The sequence below is a fragment of the Camelus dromedarius genome, chromosome X (assembly GCF_036321535.1).
Source record: "Camelus dromedarius isolate mCamDro1 chromosome X, mCamDro1.pat, whole genome shotgun sequence".
Classification (NCBI taxonomy): domain Eukaryota; kingdom Metazoa; phylum Chordata; class Mammalia; order Artiodactyla; family Camelidae; genus Camelus; species Camelus dromedarius.
This window is the reverse complement of record NC_087472.1, coordinates 82,258,836-82,275,210: the sequence shown is the minus strand read 5'-3', so window position 1 is coordinate 82,275,210 and position 16,375 is coordinate 82,258,836. Positions and strand designations below refer to the sequence as shown.

The following is a 16,375-nucleotide window of genomic DNA, read 5'->3' as shown; positions in this document are numbered from 1 at the left end:
GTCCAGTTATTTGCCTACCCAGTCCTCTCCTCAACTGAAACTGGTGGCTCGCAATACTGGCCATACAATTGAATCAATTGGCATAGTTGATAAAATACCAATGTCCAGCCCAGGCATTAAAAACACATACACACACGGTTCCTTGTGATTAATAGTTATTAAACAAGTATCTGAACTAAACACAATCCAACATGCTTGAATCAACTACTGAATAATGTAGAATGCAACTGTAATATACTATAGTAGTTTATTTGAAGGCTAGTACAGTTTAAGTCATTAAATACACACATGCACATGTACATGTATACATGTATGTAGTTCCCCCTCCTCAGGGAACAAAACAAAATACTCTCTCTCATTGGTGTTTCACAGGTGGAAACAGTATCCCTGGATGCACGTTGTCAATCAAGATAGAGAAAAGTTCTTCATTTACACTAGGGCACTTGTGATACTGCTTGCCTTAAAATATAAGCTTGCCTTTATTCTTTCACTCAGAAGACAAGCAAAAGAATACTATCTAATCTAGATATAAACATTTCTCTGAGATCATACATATTAGTTGATTTTACCATGCCATCATCAGGACATCAATTACACTACAGTTTCAAATCTCTCTCTTCAAGCAGCCTAACAAAGCAAAACTGGAAGGAAAAGAAATGGTAATAATGTACCTTTCAGAACTCTATAGAAAAAGGACCTTTTTGATAATCACTCAAAACTATTCAAAGATTTTCCCCTGTGAGAAGACATTATAACAATGTAAGTCAGGATTCCCACAAATGTTTTCATTCTCAATCAGATGTCTTACTTGTGATTGCTTATCCTGACAATAGCAAGCAATTTCAGGAAATGTTTAGCATAATTGGATTTTGTCCACACATAAACCCTCGGGACTCTATTTTTATATACATTTGTGTAGTGTGCCTCAATTCACTACACCTTTTGGATACTTTCCGAGATCTGTACGTGGGATTATTTGTGGTCAATATAGTCAATTTTTCACTTTTTCCTGTTTGAACAAAGGAGAGGACAGAAACATAGCTTCTCCCTCAACCTTTTAGTAATAGTAGAATGAAGAAAGCTAGGAAGAATTGAGAGAAAAGTGAATACTGATCCAAAAAAAACAAAAACATGTTTAAATCTGTGAACAAAAATCAAATCAAATCCTCAGTTCTTAGGGCTAATTTTATAATGGGAGGCAAAGAAAATGAATTTATCTATGAACTACTGATGACCTAAAGATAGGTCACCAGGAAAGCATTTCAAGGATCTGTCCATCAGTGACATTCAGGGAGTTAGAAAAGGTGAATCAAATTTAGTACACTAAAAAGACACTGAAATACACTTTCAGTTATTTTCGTGATTCAATCCATCAACTAGAAACTCAGTGGAAACTGATAAAAAATTTAAATAAGTATATAGTGTCTTTAATTTTAGCAGGGCTTGTTTATATTTATCTGGTCGACAGACTAAAAAGAAGTAGGCTATGAGAAAATCTGCCTTGGTTTCTCATCTTAATGGGGGGCGGGTAATAAAGTGTATATAAAACATCTACTGTATTACACTTACTTATGAATTATACCTGAATGACAGTTTAAGGAAAGGCAAAAATTCAGGAGGCCTAAGGTTTCAGTCTGAACAACTCTTTTTTCACCTTGAAATTTCATCCTTAAATTATTAGTCTATAGTACAGTTGATTCTTGAATAATTGTGTGTAGGAAAATATTAAGAGGTAGTTATAAGCCATCATCATAAACTCTTATCTTTCTCCTATTTCCACTAACTCTGGCCAGGGTATTAATCAAAATGGAATGATAAGATAATTGATAGCATTTCAGATTTGATAAAATATATATTCTTTATCCAATGCTTTCTGAATGCTGAATGTTGATTAGGATTGTGGCACAAGGTTCTACTCAAGGCAGGTGGCTGCTTGCAGAATTCTGTTTTAAAGTAAAAGGTCAATTAAACCAGAATACTTCACAAGTGAATATTAGCTCTAACTCCCCTAAGGTTTTGAAAAGAATGCAGCTGTGTGTCTATGCAGACACAGAATAATCTCCTCTAGTTTTCATTTATGTGAAGAAAGGTTGAGTCTAAGAACTGAACAATTCTGATACCAAAAAGTAAATACAGTTGGCTCTCTGTATCTGCAGGTCCTGCATCTGTGTATTCAGCCAACCATGGATTGAAAATAGATAAAAAAAAATTTCAAAAAAGCTCCAAAAAAAAGTAAAACTTGAATTTGCTGTGCATTGGCAACTATTTACATAGTATTTACATTGTATTAGGCATTATAAGTAATTGAGAGATGATTTAAGGGTTACAGGATGCTATGTATAGCTTATATGCAAATAATATGCCATTTTATAATATAATATAAGGGATTTGAGCATCCGTGGATTTTTGGTATCCATGAGGATCCTAGAACCAAACTTCTGCAGATACCGAGGGACAACTGTGCATCAAAAGATGACTAGAATTAAACGAAGCTATGCTAGAATACAGTATGTTGGTCTCCAGGATAATAGGATAGATTCAGCAAATGCATCTAAATTAATTTTCCTCCCCAAACCAACTAAAATGATAGCCAAAGGACTAAAAAAAAATTTTTAAAGGACTGGGAGAATAAGAGAATACAACAGTAATAATCAACTTTTGGAAGCAAGAAAGCAGATGGACTAATGTAACTGGCTTAGCAAACTTAGGAAAGCTGAATTGCAAGGAGAAAGTAAGAATAGTTCAGAACCAAACCCGTTTACACTACAGAATCCTCAAGAAGTGCCTGAACTTGTAGCACCAGTTAACCCTGGAACTAGAGGGGCTAAACTAACAATGTTTGAGTGAAATCTATTAGAGAAGCAGTTAGTGTCTTAGATACCCCTCCTCTAGTCAGTGCCACTAGGTAACTGCCCTGCCTTATACTCACAGAGGTCCATTTGCTGCAGAGGGTAAAACACAGGGCCTTAGAACTGGGGACACAAGGCAGTCGAGGAAGTATCTACTATATGAAAAGCAAGAGGATTATGTGATCACACACAAACTGAATGCAGACACCCCATCCCCTTTTCCTATTAACAGGGGGGACTGTTAGAAGCTAGATCTTTACCCTTCAGGCAGGAGAGGGAAGATCTTCTGTTGAATATCTGACCAGCCCAGAAGGAAAGATGTAAAGATAATGACATGAAGCTCTTCAAACCACTTAACCAGATCATCCTCCCTCGAAACCCAAAGTCAACAAGTTCTGCCCGCAAATTCAGAGCTCACCATCAGCTTTCCAAGCTCGGCACTGGTGATGTTTTGGGCTGGACAGTTCTTTGCTGTGGGCAGATGTTCTGTGCATTGTAGGGTGCTTAACAGCATCTCCAGCCTCTACCCAGAGACGCCGGTAGCACCCCACTCCAGTTCTGACAACCAAAAATGTCAACAGACATTGTAAAATGTCCCTCAAGAACCATTGCTCTATTCCTACTCTTGAGTAGACAATCAAGCTCCCAAGACATTTAGAGAAGAGTCTCTAATTTGGAAGATAGAGATCAAAACAAACAGAAAGAGCAATTTCGAGGAAACAGACCAAAGAAGAAAAAAACCTCCATCTACTATTAATATCCTCAGAAAGATATTATAACTATGAAACAGAAACAGAACTTTCAGAAAGTAAAAAGAGGGCCCTTGAAAAATAAACACATGACGAAATTTAAAACTCAACAGAAGGGCTGGCAGATAATGTTGAAGAAATTTCTCAGAGAGTAGAGCCTAGAGAACAAAGAAAATGGAGGGGAGGAGCTCAAAGAAATAATCCAAGAAAATTTCCCAGACCTTAAATCATGAGCCACCCAAATTAAAAGGACCCACCAAGCACTCAGCAAAATAGGTTAAGAGATCCATGTCCACACATGCCCCTGTGAAATTTAAGAACCCTGTGGGGCCCCAAATGTTCAGATATCCAGAAGTGGGGGTAAGGGTGCACCAGGAGGGGAGGATGATAGAGTAGACGCACAATAGCTCAGGAACTGCAGTGCCTTCCGATCTCTCAATGGCAACACTAGAAGCAATAAGATAATAGAGCGACATCTTCAAAATCATGATGGAAAATTATTTCTAATAATCTATAAATTCTATCTCCAGCCAGAAAAATCAATAATCATAAAAACATTTTCAGACATGAAAGAGCTCAATAAAGTACTTGCAATGCACACTTTCTGAAGAAATTATTGTAGGATGTGTTTGCTAGAACCATAGAGTACACACCGAGGGACAGCAGACAGAAAATCCAACACAGAAGATACATAAAGGGAACCCCTAGGAATACAAGGGAAGGAGATCTCAGGCTGACAGTTACGCACTGAATAGCAGTTAACTAGAGAGCCATCAAAGATCCCCAATGCCACTGATCACCTTTTTAACTTGAAAACAGGAAGACCGGGTAAGCTGGGGCCAGGTTCTTTTGTTTTGCTTTTTCTGACCAGGGGCTGAGGAGATTCCTGCTCTTCTCTGCCGCCTGGATCAGCAGAGGACCGCTCCCCCTCACTCCACAGCAGTGTTCTCAGGAATAGCTGAGCAGGAGGCAGGCCTCAGGGAGCTGAACAGCATGACACGCAGAGCAGCCCTTGCCCCCTGACCGCACTCCTGCTGGACGTTCAGTACGCAGCCCGCACTACAGCATGGCTGTCCTGCTGCGAAGAGCTCGGGATTCTGGGATTTACTCGGGATCTTGCCAGTGGACTCCCCAGCAGGGGTTCCTGTATGCTCTCAGGTATCTGAAGCCAGACTGGTTCGGCTTCTCTTCTCCTGAGTCTTCACACAATAGTGGTATTATTGCCCTTTCCCTACATTGCTAAGTTTGTGCTTGCTACTCAGTTTTTAATGAATAAACAATATACTGTTTAGGGATACAAACATGGATGGTAAAGCTGTAAAGAAACCTAAAAGGCATCATTAGTACAAAAGCCAGGGTAGTGTGTGGTGGCGACAGTGGTGTGGTTGTGATTGCGAAGGGACACACAGGGGCTTTTAAAGTTACTAGTCATATTCTATTCTTAACTTGGATTATAGACTTACGGGTTTTCATTTTATTAGTATTCTTTAAAATACACACGCAGTTTATACATTCCTCCATATGTATATTTCAAAGGTAAAAATAACATTTTTAAAGGCTATGGGGTACATCCCTAAGATCTTGCTAATCAAAAGAGGGCTTAACTTTTTAAATAGCTGTACAAGTTATTTTAAATGACTTGATATATATATATATGAACAAAAAGAGTGTTTGCATCTCAAATATAATAAAGTCAATATGAATTATGCTAACTGTAATTTTACATTTAATTGAACTAAATTTAATGTGCTAAGTTATTACATGTAAACTTTGGAGTGCCATCTGTAATATTAAGTTCTCACCCTGTGAGAGGTTTATAAAAACTTACATCTATCTCAGAAAACTTTCAATAAATGAGATGAATTTCCCGTCCATGTCACAGGCCTAGAAGCTTATATTTATAAAACTGTGCAATGTACTATGATAGATGTAGGAAAACCATGAAGAATAGCCAATTAACCAAAAGGAAGAAAAGGAGGGGGCAAATGAAGACCAAGAATAATTTCATATATACATACACATACACACACAACACAGTTGATATATAGTCAGTCCTCATTATTTGCAGATTAAGTGTTTGTAAATTCATTTACTCACTGAAATTTATTTGTAACCCAAAATCAATACTCACAGCACTTTCAGTCATTCACGGGTAGTGCACAGCAGCGAAAATTTTGAGTCACCTGACTCACACGTTACCAGCTAAGGTCAAACAAGGTGATGCTCTAACTTGTTTCAGCTCTTATACTGTAAGCAAGTGTCCTTTTTGCCATTTAATTAGTGCATTTGTGCTTTTTGGGGCTGATTTCACTCTTTAAATGGCCCCCAAGTGTACTTTCCAAGTACTCTCTTGTATGCCTGAGTGCAAGAAGGCTGTGGTGTGCCTTACGGAGAAAATACACGTGTTAGGTAAGCTTCACTCAGGCATAAATTAAAGGACTGTTGGTCATGGGTTCCATATTAATGAATCAACTATATATATGAATTAAGGTGTCTTTAAACAGGTTATATATTGACTGGTTGAAGAAAACGTGATCAGAGGCTCCCCAGAACTTAATTCTGAGTTTCCTCTAGGAGCAATGATTCAGTATTCAGTCATTCAGTGTTCATGGCAACTATACAGAACATAACTACCACAAATAATGACCATTGACTCTGTGTGTGTGTGTGTGTGTGTGTGTGTGTTTATATTATATAATATATATGCAATAGTATATTACATGTATTTATATTAGAGACTCAATGAGTGCCTAGTAGTATATCAGGCCCTCAAGAAATATCTGGTGAGTGATACATCAAAAATGATAAACTAGGAATGAACAAACCACTGAAAAATTTATCAAATCATACAATTTTACGTAAGTATATACAATTCTGAGAAATCATGGCACTTCTGTGTATTTTTCTACTCATTTTCTAAATCTGTATCTTTCTACTACTGCCTGTACAGTTCTGATGTTAGTAATTGATGGAAATAGATGGTAGGTGGGTAAAAATGATGCGAAAATATAATAGTAATAATGACAACATTAGCAGTAAGAATATAATACTGAAAATGATAGTCTGTAAACACATAAATGTATATAAAAATGATACCTAATAAAGATAACAATGGTCCTTTTCCTCTTATTTCAACACTATTAGCTTAGTCATTACCACTAAAGAGCTTATACATATCATTCCATTAATAAATCCTTTCCTTGTCTTCCTGTTTCTTTGTGGTAGTGATAGGGGAACAGAAATGTTGCTCTGAAACTTTTTTTCTCTTTAATACTTCTAGTACTCACTCCCACCTCCAACATATACATTTTCACACACATACCAAGCTGTGTTACTTTAGGTACAGTGACTAAACTAAAGGAAAAAAAGTTTGCCTAGTCACAGCTACTGTTAAAGAAACACACATGAAGTGGGAAATTAATAAAATCAACATCTCAGCCACTGTTGCCTAAATGTTAACAATTAAAGATCTGACAAAGGAATTAAGTTCAGTACAGTTCAGACCACTCCTTGAAAATAGAAAGGGGAGGTTTCTTTGAAAATGCTGGCAAGGGATCTCCAATAGGTTAACAGAACAAATTTGGCTCAACTGTCAAAGATGAGTAATTCATGGAGTTAAGACAAGCATTTACTAACTTGGAACCTGTATTGGCATAATTAGTACTTCTGTCAAACTTTGATAGTTCAGTGAAAAGTTTAGTAGACTTTGTCTTAGGTTTTAAGTAGCACGTCATCCTCTGATCTGAGTCAAAATATGCTACATTCAGCGCTTTTTTTTTATCACTTTCATGAGAGGACTGCAGAGCATATGTAGTCTCCGCGGATGCAAAAGTTCTGGAAAATGTGACTGGTGTGTGTCTGTGTGAGCGTGTCTGAAGGTCTCGGGTTAGTCAAAGCCAAGGTGGAGGGATGCGGACTCTCGGTCTTTGTTAGCTCCTGTTTCATGGAGCATGTATCAAGGAGAGTTGCTAAGAGAGGAGAAAAAAGATTTTTGTAACAGGTAAGAAACAGGGAGATGGGGAGTAGACATAAGAGGAAACAAATGGAAAAGAAAACATGAGGGACTGAAAGATAAACACAACCCAAAGTAAGAATTCTGACTTGGTTGTACATGTTTAGGCCTTTTTAGCTAAATATATAAACAACTTTCACAGATATTGAAGCACTGACATTAAAAAAGTTCTATTGATATTCACACATTTTATCTTATTGATTTACCTCATTTTCCCTGATGAAAATAAGACAAAAAATACAAAGAACAACAACAACAAAAGAGAATAAAGCAATTCTTACCCTCAGAATACTCCCAATCTAACAGACTGCTGCGGGAATATGTACATAATTTCAGTATAATGTTATAGAACAAAGTATTGAAATAGTATAATACTAAGAATTTATTGTCTGTGGATAAAAAGATAGGCAGAGAAGGCCTCTATGAGACAGGGGCACCAAAGTGAGCTTGGAAAGATGAATACAAGTTTTTTCAGGCCAACAAGGGAAAGGGGAAAATTCCAGAAATAAGTAGTAGCATACGCAACAGCCAGAAGCCAAGTCAAAGCATGGTGTGTGCTGGGTACTACACGCTGTTTGCTATTGCTGGCATGTAAAACTGGAGGGTGAGAAGTAGCTGGAAAAGGAGAAGGGGGGCAGAGATCACTGTGACAGAGGAATGGAAGATGGACTGAGGAATGAGTGAGGGCCAGTCAGGAAGTTATCATCTTATGCTTGGGCTAATGTAATAAAGACCTAAACCAATACGGTAAAGGCAACTGAGAGATACTTAAAATAAATTGACAAGACAACGTAGTGAATGATTAGCTAGGGGATGACTGGTGGTCGGTTGAAAGAATGACATACAGATTTCCGGTAACAGCTACAGCATAAATAATGATACCACCAAATGAGAGCGTGACTACAGGAGATAAGAACCCGTAGAAGGCTGAGAAAGAAAGGAGACCCAGGGTTGTATTTTGAAAATATCAATTCCCAAAATATTGATTTCCATGGACTATCAAGGCAGAGATTTAGAGAGCACAATTAGATAGGAGTATAAAGTTCAAGGAAAGGATCAACATGTAGATGATGAAGACAATATCAACTACCGTTTGCAACATACCACGTGCCAAGCATGCTGCTAAGAACTTTATATAGATTCTCTCATTTACCATAATTTATCATAATGGCTAATACCGTTAGCCCCAATTTTATAGATTAGGAAACTGAGGCTAAGCTAGGTTGTCTATGGTCAAACAGTCAGTGAATGGCAAAGTCAGGACTGAAGCCTAGACATATCAAACTCTAAACTCTAAGTTCTCATCTCTTTACTCCCTGGGAGGCATGAGTGAGCAGGAGGTAACTGAAGCCACTGATGCAAATCAGAGTACAGACCCTGAAGGGACAGAAGACAGAATCCCAGAAAACATGAACATATCCCCCAATTCCTCTCCAAGCAATTGCTGGAAACATCCTCACTGAAGGACTACAAGAAGTCCAGAAAGAAAAAAAAAAGTACTAAAGGCAAGCTCTTAGAACACAGTATCTTGCAGAAATACAAACACGAAGACCAAGTGTTTAGAAGGGTCTGCCCTAGACCTGAACACAGAAGTTCTCTCCATTCTTCTCAAGGCTGGCACAAGAAAAGCATAATTTCCATTTTTCAATTAAGAGCTACACATTCACATTTCGCTATTTCCTAAATGTAGAACTCTGTATCAGAAACTGGTCCAATGAAAATATTTAGTAGAGAAACAACTTTTTGGAAACTCAGGCCTGACCTTTTCTCCTGGTGTTCATGAACTTAATTACTTATAATTAGTACAGCTGGTCCTCTATATCCACAGGTTCTGTATCTGTGGATTCAAACAACTACAGGTTGGAAATATTCAGGAGAAAAAATTCCAGAAAGTTCTAAAAAACAAAACTTAAATTTGCAGCACACCAGCAACTATTTATACAGCATTTACATTGTATTAGGTATTATAAGTAATCTAGAGGTAAAGTATATGAGAGGATGTGCCTCAGTTATATACAAATACTATGCCATTTAATAAGGGACTTGAGCATCAGAGGATTTTTGGTATCTGCCGGGGTCCTGGAAGCAATCTCTTGCAGATATTGAAATGACCGTACTAACGTTATCACAACTGTCAAATTCTACGTGCATAATCCAGTCTTTATAAACCAAACCTAATAATTATGGAAGTCTGACAGTATGAAATTACATCATAAATCCTATTTATAAAGGGAATGTGTTCTGTCCATATGTCACTAACATAGGTTGTTTTCCACATGCTACATTATCCTATAGTAGTATTGTTGCCTGCCATTAGTTGCAACTCTGCATCTAAAAGGGGGAGGGGGAATTAATATTTGAGCTCAGAAGTTGCTATTTTCATTAACAGATTTTTTTTCACTGATACTTCTGTAGAGTACTTTTAATCTCTTCCCATTCAGAACCATGTTTTATGGATCTCCATAAAAAGATCTATTTCTGAACTAAATAAAATCAAATTTAAATTAAGTAAGTTAGTGAAAGAAATCACAAAGCCAGCAATACTGCTTTCTCTATTATTCATTTTAGTTACATCAGGATTATGCAAAACTTACACAGTAGCATAAAAACAAAAATGTAATTAGCTAACAACCTAAATCAGGGTTTCCCAAATTGGCATCTTGTGGAATCCTTAAAGAATAAAAATTTCTCTGCAAGTAAGTTTGGGAAACACCAAATACAATACCTACCCTCCACCGCCACCCCATATTCACATTACACAGCAGCAGCCAAGTCTTGCAGTCAAATGCTCTACCACTGAGCTATATACCCCCTCTGCTAGCCAAGTCTTGAAGTTAAGAAACAAGCGTCTCTCCTCCACCACCCTCTACCCACATCACCCATGTAGCACCTACTACTCATTAGTGTTCCCTGAAAAACACTTTAGATATGATCTAAATTTTAATATTTATAATAACAATACAAATACAAATTATGAGGTTGTAATGGCCATGAACCACTCAGATTTTAAACAACTATTTTTCTGAAACAAATATTCTCTTCCTCAAATATGGCATATAAATGGTTGTTTAAATTCTTACAAAGGGGAGTAATCCAACTGTTTTCTTAGTAAAAGATGGACAAGATTTAACTATGCAATTTAAATGTGTATTCATTAATACTCCCTGAAGTAATCTACTTTTTACAAATGCTAATATAAGCATATTCAGCAGGCAATAATGCAACCTCTGGTCTTTTAACCAAAAAGCAGTTAACAAAAAGGCAAAGCATACAAAGGAAATAAGCATTTACACCAAATTACTAAACTCAGTGCAGGGCAGCAGAAAATAGGTTTTGAATCATAATTGTAGTAATCAGTTTCTAGGTCTAAAGAAGTAAAGTAGATGATCTGGAAAGTAATTGCTTTAGGGGATAAAATCAGAAAATTAAAGTATAAAGTAAGTGGATATAACTGTTTATGTAAGATAACGAAATTCAATATTCAAACAGTTGGGGAATTTTTCAAGTTAGGTAAGGAACAGAAGTCCCTGCTTGTTACACAGAGTATGCAAGTTAGTAATGCTCACTGTTAACCAGTTTCCCAAAGATGGATTAATCCTTCAGTGCTCATATAAGGACTTCCTTTTAACCAATAAGGCACACGATATATTGAGCACGGAGGATAAGAAGAGAAAGGGCCATCATATCCCACAACACATCTGAAATTGAACTCCTGATCTCCCCTCTTGCCATCATGCATGAAGGCCAACGCGGTGTTTCCTTACAGATGCTTAGCCAAAAATTATGGTGCCAATCTTGATCTCTTTCTTCCTTTCACAGTCCAAATCCAATTCATTAGGAAATGCTCTTGGCTCTACTTTGCTGAGATCATCTATCCTTTTGTTTGTTTCAAGAAAATTTGTAACCAATTCTTAGAGCAATTTTACGACAGATGAATTAAAAACCTCGAGATAATTCCAACATTTGATTCAACTCACTATCAGCCTCAGTTGAATGTCTTCTTCTCTCATTCAAATTGTGGTTTTCCTGGTGCTTGGTATGACAAATGGTTTTCAACTGTATCCTGTATATTCTGGTCATTGTAAGGAGACCCTTGATCACAGATCTATTTTAGCAGGCAGTCACCCTGTAGTGTGTATGCTCTAGACTAAGTTTGTGGACTTTAGTTCCAATGACACTTTAGTTTTCTGAGCCCTTACAATGTTATTTTAGTCTGCTTCATTCTTTTGGTGCTACTGGGGGTTCCCAGTCAATCCCTGCTGATGCCACCTGCAGGGACAAAAGGTGCTTCCCAGGGCTACCTTGAGGGAGAAGGGGTCAGAAGCTACTGGGCCTGGGACTCCTCCTGCCATGGGGTGGAGGGCAGCGGAGACGAAATGCCCAGGCCGCTGCTACCACCACCCACAGATTAGACCGCCCATCAGGGCGGGTTGTAGAATAGAGGCTGGTATAGCCTGGCCTTTGCTCCTGCTGCTGTTGTCAGCAGATCAGGTGACTGGGGCCTGGGTTGTGGCATGGGGGCTGAAATGGCCATGTGTGCTGGTGCTGGCAGAGCAGACTGCCTGCCAAGCCCCGGCTGTGGAGCAAAGGCTGGGACGGCTGGGGCATTCACTGCTCCTGCTGGGGCTGTGGGCAGATCAGATTGCCCACCGGGCCCCAGGTGTGGACCCAACTAGGTCTCTGATGAGCTTCTCCTTTCCTAGAGAAAGCAGTCCTGTGTTTTTGTTTTCTATGCCCTTTGGTGGTTCTGTGTAGTAGGTCTCTCTAGCACCCAGCCCAGGAGTAAATGGAAGGGAAAAAGAAAACCTCGTGAACTCTCCACACAGTCATTCCTCAAGTGCTGAGGTTCCTACTTGGTCTGCCTCCTTCTTTCCAATTTCCAGAGTTCTTCTATTGCTGTCTGCTGAATAACTGCTAGGGCATTTAGATGTATTTAATGAAGAAGGGGCAGTTAAAAGTAAGTCTTATACCACTAGACTTGCCCTAGAAATGGAAGTCTGTGCATTTTCAACCTTTTTCATTGGCTAGCATCAGGAACCCGTTCTATTCAAAATTAGGAGAGAAGTGACAGCTCTTTTATGTCCAATATATCAAGTTAAAAATGGTAGCCATTAAACTCATCAGGTCCATTATATAGTTTTCCATGACTCCTGGCTCAGAATTTTAGAGTCTCATATAAGTAACTGATATTCTCTAAAGCCCAAAAGGTTGAGAAACATCAAACCAGCCAAAAATATACTAGAATGAGGGGAGCTTTCTGTTGTCTCCACACATCACATATGCACATATGCACATGTATAACACGCACTCACTCAGTCTCACAGCCTTCCTGAGTCTAAAAGGAGAACTAAGATGCCAGAGTCTAGTCAGCGTATTTCAGTCATGGCACATTGGTTGGGAAATGGTGTTTTTAATTACAATCTCATTATTTGGTCTTACACATTATAGAACGTGAGGAAAGTTAGGGGTTACAGTAACCTACATAAATAGTTATACAAAACTGAAGGTCAGCTTTTAAAAAAAGATCTATTGGTTGACTATACTAGCTCTTTGAGGGCAGGGATTTTCTCTTATCCATCTTATCTCTAGCATGTAGAACTATGTCTGACATTATGCCAGTGAAGACTCAGTAAGTGTTTTCTGGATGGACAATTGGACAGGTAAATCCATTTTAGTATGCATAAGCATGGATGTCATCTTCAAGACACTTGCATTATATTTCAGTTAATCTAAACTTAAAGCTCTTTAATAGCTTTTATAGCTCCTTAATCTCTTGGGGGAGATTTTCACTTATCTAGTAGAAATAAAAATTTTTATTTGTCAATGTCAATTAGTAAAAGGTAGATAAAAGCTGTAAAATCATATAACATGCTAATTAATTTTAAAGTACTTCTTCAAAAATAAATTTTCCTAGAGATGTTGACTTCCAATTCAAAATCTTCCTGTTATCATAATTAAAACTCAAAAGCAGACTTTTAACTTTTAAAACATACTAACATCTGTTCTTAAACACTTTAATGTTTCAAAACAGGCCTTGTAAACTTGAGGTATTTTACAAAAATAGCGTTTTGTAATGGCAGAGAACCAAACGTAGCTCCTAAAATTCAAAAAGCTTTTCGATCTAAAAGTTTATAAAATTAGTTGACAATGATTAGCTCAAAATAAAGTCAATCTTTTGTTTGTCTGACTATTTAAACCGTTTGCTTAAAACAAATTTCAGTTTGTATAATGTGACAAGATTAAATATAGGCCTCAATCACTAAAATAGTTTACCACCACAAGATATAACTAAATGGAAATAAACTACTTATTTTATCCACATGATCACTGTTTTTTGGTGAAGTTACAAATAAACTCAAGACCTAGAAGACAAAGAAACTTCACAATTCCTAATTAATGCTGGATTGAAGATAGACAATTTTAAACACAAGCTTAAATCAGTAAATAGACATAGAATGAGATCATAAAATTAGAAACATTTTAAGCAATGACTATTCATCAGTTCATTAAAAATCAATACATATGCAATTAGTATTTCCTGTACTTTAATCAAATCCTTTATTTTATAGCAACCAATATGAAAAAATAAGGAATGAAGCACGAAGAATATCTAGCACAGATACAAAACAGATGGGTTGAGATCATATAAAAGAACAAGATGTTTTTAACACATGAATTTTTTTTGGCAGCTCCATTGAGTGACCATTGAAATTTTTAAAGGAGAAAAATTTATTCTACTAGCCAAGAATCCTTGCACATTAATATTTCATAATGAACTTACTTCTTTTTGGCATGCCCAAGCATCTGGGAAGAACAAACACTCCAGCTGCAAACATCCCTTAGTATGAAATAGCTCCTTTAAGATAAGTCACTTTAACCCCTGATAGACTTCAACTTCTTTGAATCAAAGCCAACACAGCATAAACAGAGCACGGGCTTGAGTGTTCTGAAAGACTTGGGGCTGAATCCTGGATCTGCCCATTACTGACTCTAATGACATTTGGTCAGTTATTCAGTCTCTCTGGGCCCACTTTATTTAAACTGTGAAATGGAGATAACAGCTACTTCAAAGGTTTCTGAAGAGATAACAGAAGGCAAAAAGGGCTGTGCCTGGCACATATGCACCGAGGGGACTTCTTCAGGGGGTGATCTGTTATTAGACAAGTACCTCTTCACTACTTCTCCCCTGAAAAATATAAAATGTCTCCCATACTACAAGGGCACCATTTCACTATCAAAACCAAGAATTGAGAAAGAACCAGGGAGAGGTCTGCTTTCCATAACAGTGAAATAAGTCAACTGGACCAACCTTCCTACTGAAAAACAAAAATAAAACAGGATACACACACACACACACACACACACACACACACACAATCTTCTTGAAAGCATAAATATCTTACAGGGTACTTAAATTTTGCCAGTTAGAGATCTAAGACAACGAGGGAAGCCACAGCAGTAAGCCCAGCCGTACACAGCTCTACTTTTGCCTACAGGGCAAATCTCCACCTTTAGGAAGCAGCTGCCTCACAGGACTCAAAGGGCCTCATAAGAATGGGTGAGCAAAGAGAAGATGTGCAATCTACCTGATAAACCAACCTACACTTTGTTCTGGTTTCTTCTGAAAGGCTATGCGCCTAGGGTGGAGGTGAACCAAAAGCAACCCTAGCCTTACATGGACTTGAAGCCTGGCTCCCTCTCATCTGGTAATCCATGGAATCTCAAATCTTAAAGTTGGATTGAGGCAGAGCTGGCCATAAGCTCTCCCCTACAAACCTGCACAGGTAAATCCTCTCTTGAGAAAGATACTGTCACCTTAGTATGAGCAAGAATCAGAATAAGAGATGAAAGAAAAAGACCAAGGCATAAGATATTAAAACAAAAAAAATACAATAGCCAAAATTTAAAACTCAATGGGTAGATTTCAGAGCAACTGAGAGCTGTAAAAAACAATTAGTGAAGAGGAATATAGGTTGGAAGAAATTATCCAGAATGTATCATGGAGAAAAACAAAAAGAAAACATAGAAGCCAAGATCAGAGACTTGGATGAAATGATGAGAAGATTTAATGTATGTTAACTGGGGTCCCAGGAGAAGAGAAGAAAGAAAATGAGGCAGAGGTGAGTTTTGAAGAAATTGCTGAAACTTTCTCACTGTATGATTTCATAGAATTTTCATCAGACTTGCCTATCCACAAATTCAAGATTCCAAGTGAATCACAAGGTAAATAAAAATAAAGTCTATATACCGAGACACATCATAGAAAAACAAAGAGAAAAAATCTTAAAATAATCAGGTTAAAAACAAGATTATCTTTCAAGAGACAGTTTGACAACTGTCAACAGAAACCAGAAAACAATGGAATGATGATGTATTCAATGAAATAAAGTGCCATCCAAACAATTCTATACCCAGGGACTCCAATGATGAAAGCAAAAGACAAACACAAACTGAAAGAGTGTGCTGGAGCAGACCCACAGTAAAAGAGTTTCTATAGGATACGTCAAGTAGGAGCAAAATTACGCTAGTTAGAAAGTCAGAGATGCAGCAAAGAATGAGGAACAAAGTAAGACATAAATATGTGGGTAAATATAAATAAATAATAATGTCTTCTGGGTTTACAAATATAGAGAATTAAAATGTATGACAAATATTAACATATAAATCAAGAAGGGATAAAGTTAAAATGTCCTAAGATTCTTGCATTAGCTGAGATAAGGGTAATAAGACTTATCAATATTACACCTTATGCATAATACATGTTG

At 37.5% G+C, this 16,375-nt stretch overlaps 1 protein-coding gene across 15 annotated transcripts in view; it reads right to left on the bottom strand.

Moving 5' to 3' along the window:
• The window catches only part of CASK (calcium/calmodulin dependent serine protein kinase), a 314,683-nt gene that overhangs the window by 253,722 nt on the left and 44,586 nt on the right, over window positions 1–16,375 (bottom strand). The window lies entirely within an intron of this gene.